Source organism: Acipenser ruthenus, chromosome 56 (genome assembly GCF_902713425.1).
Source record: "Acipenser ruthenus chromosome 56, fAciRut3.2 maternal haplotype, whole genome shotgun sequence".
Lineage (NCBI taxonomy): Eukaryota > Metazoa > Chordata > Actinopteri > Acipenseriformes > Acipenseridae > Acipenser > Acipenser ruthenus.
In genome coordinates, this window is record NC_081244.1 from 4,541,472 (window position 1) to 4,546,057 (window position 4,586).

Consider the following 4,586-nt stretch of genomic DNA (forward strand, 5'->3'; position numbering starts at 1 on the left):
TTAAATTCAATGCTTCTCACAATATATCCGAGCATCTTGTTGGCCTTTTTTATAGCTTCCCCACGTTGTCTAGATGAAGACATTTCTGAGTCAACATAAACTCCTAGGTCTTTTTCATAGATTCCTTCTTCAATTTCAGTATCTCCCATATGATATTTATAATGCACATTTTTATTGTCTGCATGCAGTATCTTGCACTTTTCTCTATTAAATTTCATTTGCCATGTGTCTGCCCAGTTGTGAATGCTGTCTAGATCATTTTGAATGGCCTTTGCTGCTGCAACAGTGTTTGCCACTCCTCCTATTTTTGTGTCATCTGCAAATTTAAGGAGTTTGCTTACTATACCACAATCTACATCATTAATGTAGATTAGGAATAGCAGAGGACCTAATACTGATCCCTGTGGTACACCACTGGTTACCTCGCTCCATTTTGAGGTTTCTCCTCTAATCAGTACTTTCTGTTTTTTACTTGTTAACCACTCCCTAAACCATGTGCATGCATTTCCTTGAATCCTTACTGCATCCAGTTTATTCATGAAGGATCCTATAGTCTCTGTTTCAACAACTCTGTCCGGCAGCCTGTTCCAATGGTTCACCACCCTTTCCATGAAAAAGCTCCTTCTCCCCTTGGATCTGAATATGCCCTTCTTCAGCTTCCACCTGTGGCCCCTGGTTCTGTTCTCTGTGGAAATTAATTCTCAGCAGTTACTTTGTTAAACCGCTTGACAATTTTAAATACATCTATTAAGTCGCCTCTGGCTCTCCTTCTTTCTAGGCTATACAGATTGAGCTCTTTCAGTCCATCTTCATATGATATGACCTTCAGTCCTGGAATTAATTGTGTTGCTCTCCTCTGTACTCTCTCCAATGCCTAAATGTCTTTCTTATGATATGGGGACCAGAAGGGGATATACTCTCCACTTTCAACATTAAAATGATTAAATCTATCCGTGGCTTACTGCTAGCTGTCAATTAAAAAGAAATAATGCTAGAACTGTCTTTTGTTAGTACAGAAAAGGTGATCTGGAAGAGCACAGGCTACAGCAATCTAGGATGTCTATCGAAGTCAGCACAAAAACACGAGCGTTCCCAAAGTCACTTGCGAGCCACTGTAGTAACACTACACTAAAAACTTTTGGACAAACCCGGATTGATGTTCAACTGGATGAGCAGAAGCACAGGGATACAACACATCATAATGAGCAAGTAAGAAAAATTATGAGGTTCTAAACACTTGCTTGATTGATTCTGTTGCTTTCACTGGCAAGCAAGAACTGGCTTTCATAGGGCACAATGAAAGCACCAATTCATCAAATAGAGGTAATTACGTGGAATTACTTTCTCTGATTTTTGACTATGACAGCATGTTAAGCAATCGCTTGTAGTCGAAAAGGAGTGTTTGGCCTTTAAATGGGCTACCCACTCTTTACGATACTACCTGCTGGGACACTCATTTGATCTTGTCACAGACCACTCCCCACTCAAGTGGTTAAGCACGATGAAGGACAGCAATGCCCGGATAACTCGGTGGTATCTGGCATTGCAGCCCTTCGTGTACCACATGGTACATCGTGCAGGGAAAGACCACCAAAATGCAGATTATTTTTCCTGGGAGGGGGGAGTAATGGGAGAGATAGATTCAGCCAAGTGTTCCTTCGGCTCCACTCTGAGCGGTGGGATATGTGACAGAAATGAGTTTTGGTTGTAATTATCCCTCCCGACCTGTGAGGGCACTAAGCAGTGAAAGGGAAAGGCATTTTTTTTGTTGTTTATTTAGCAGATGCCTTTATCCAAGACGACTTAGAGAGACTCGGGTGTGTGAACTATGCATCAGCCCGAGAGTCACTTACAATTACATCTCACCTGAAAGACGGAACACAAGGACGTTAAGTGACTTGCTCAGGGTCACACAATAAGTCAGTGGCTGAGCCGGGATTTGAACCAGGACCCTTCGGGTTACAAGCCCTGTTCTTTAACCACTGGACCACACAGCCTCCTTGGACGGTCTGGCCTGACAGTTCTTTCCCCGGGCCAGGAAGTCAGTCATTCTGGAAGGTGGTGAGACTCTGTTGCAGGAACGTATTGATCCGGAAACGATGTAGCAGCTGCAGAGAGTAGAGACAGCTGCAATCGTTTACCAAGGGGACACGCGTGACAGCGTAAAGGGGACGGAGAATCGTAAATCTTTTCCTTCGCTTGGTTTCAGAGCCAGATACGGAACTGGAAGGACCGGGAGAGATCCCCATTGAATTATTGTGAAAAGTGTTTGTGAGTGTTTTGTTTGTTTTTGTCGCTGTTAGTAATTGTCTTGTTTTGTAAATTTACTGGATGGCTAACACGTCTCTGGAGCTGTCGCCTTGGGCCAGCACTACCTGGAGCAACACTGCACTACAGTCACTGTTTCAATTGTTATCACTCACCACTAACACTACTGCATGCACCCGGACTGGTGACCATGGATTGTATTGTGGGGCGGATAACGTGTACTATTATTTGGTTTGCAAAACCAGTTATTATTGTTTCCTGCCGTGCTCTATACATTAGTATGTATTGCCGGGGGAGTACTGTTTGGTCGCCAGACCGGGAGTTTAAAAATAAAACAAACCCCTTTTCCAAACCGAAATACAGTTTTCTCTGTGTGATTATTTCTGCACTGCATCAACCCCACACCTGTTTCTACTCAGCAGCCACTTTGCCACACACCCTAAAACCAGTCTAACATTCGACTCCTTCCAAATGCATATCTATAGACAAAATACAATATGACATGTTTATTTTCAACCTTACACTAGCTCTATTCCTCAGGTGCCAAAAAAGAAATCTTAGAAATTGAATGTAAACGGTCCTCAAAAGTCAAAGTGTGTCCAAAAATCTTATAGTAACTGGTGCCGAAAAAAGTCCTTGGTATGTCTGGAAAGTTGTTCTCTAGCTGAAAATCAAGGGTTTCCAAAACATCTTTGCACTGCATGTCACCTGATATGTGGTTTGAGTACAATATATAAATGCAGATAATCGCTACGTTGTTTATAGATGGCACTGTACCAAAAAATATTTTTTAAGTGACTACCATGGAAAAATGCTTAATCGAAGATAAAACAAAACAAGTCTGTCAAGCACGCAAGGAACAGGGAAGTCAGTGTTAACTGAGATGGAGCAAAATTCACTAGAAGAAAGAAAACCTGATTTCTTACATATGTTGTGAACAAACAAAGCATAATCTAAGAGGTGCATATCAGATTGAAAGGTTTAAAACAATGTGGCTAAACAAAACGGTCCTAGAAAAAAAAGAAAGATGCATTGCCAAAGTTCAGTGGTACACGGAATTAACAAAACATTGGTAGTATACTCATATATATATATATATATATATATATATATATATATATATATATATATATATATATATATAGAGGCTTCACATGTAAAACAGAAGATGTAAAACAATTCACAACTTATCTCCTTGAAGGCGAGGTTACTAAGGAAAGTCAAGGTCAACTATCACACAGTACAGCCATCATCGAGAGGGCACTATCTCTTGTATAACATAATTCTACTATTGTTTTCTTTTTTTAAAAAAAAACCTAAACCCTAGATTTACCTTGAACTTGAAAATGAACTGACTCGTCTGCTACCTTTCCGCTGACGTTCTAAGAAAATAGTGCCCAAATTCACTCATGAATTTAAAGATTTTACTTATAAACTAAGTCTGTGATCACTAATTGTAAATATACTATTTTAATGGATTGGCATTGTTCTTAACTGTGGTGTATTAGTAGAGAAGCAAAATGTAAAGGGTAATTATTTTGGTACTGTGAATCTTAGCTGCTTTATTTTCGTTATTATAACTATGTATTTGTTTGGAGGGAATAATTGCTAGAAAAAAACCTCAAATTGAAATGAATACCACAAACAAACAAATTGGGCTGTTAAATGCTTAAATGAGTGGCTTTCTGGAAAAAATTACTTAAAATGAATGAATTAATTAATTAACAAAGCACCTTAAACTATTACGTTGTTTGGTATACGCTAGCGCAAATGGGAGTGAATTACTTAGCAACAGGACCTAGAATATGCAGGGAGGCAGGCACCTCACAGATAGAAAACTAAGCACGTTTTTTTTTCTTTGATAGTATTTAAAGTCAGAAAAATTACCTGAAACACATCTAAGCAAGTTTTTTTTTTATTATTTAAAGTTATTTAAAGTCTTTATTTTTTAAAATGATTTTACTGAAACAAAACCCTGAATTATTTTTAATTCATTTGGGACTATTTTCTGTTGTGGAAGGTTATACATGAAAATGTTAATACATCTTTAGAAACTATACAGATTTCTCCTTTCTTTTTTTATAAAACGAACGTTTATAAATCATTTTTATGAAAGCAATAAGCCACTTGCCTTATTGCTTAAACATACACCTGCCAAGGGAAATTAGGTCATAGCTAATACATCTTATGACATGTCAAAATGTAAAAAAAAAAACTGTACATTGTTCCTGTCAAATAAATAATTAATAAATCCTCCTTCTTCTTCTTCTTCTTCTTCTTCTTCTTCTTCTTCTTCTTCTTCTTCTTCTTCTTCTTCT

General features: G+C 38.3%; 1 long non-coding RNA gene across 1 annotated transcript; it reads left to right on the top strand.

The window, feature by feature from the left end:
* The first annotated feature begins 392 nt into the window (after window positions 1-392).
* On the top strand, window positions 393-2,626 carry LOC131724716 (uncharacterized). The gene is made up of 2 exons (XR_009320293.1): window positions 393-1,209; window positions 2,210-2,626. It is a non-coding gene; the product is annotated as an uncharacterized LOC131724716 (long non-coding RNA).
* Window positions 2,627-4,586: the final 1,960 nt, after the last annotated feature.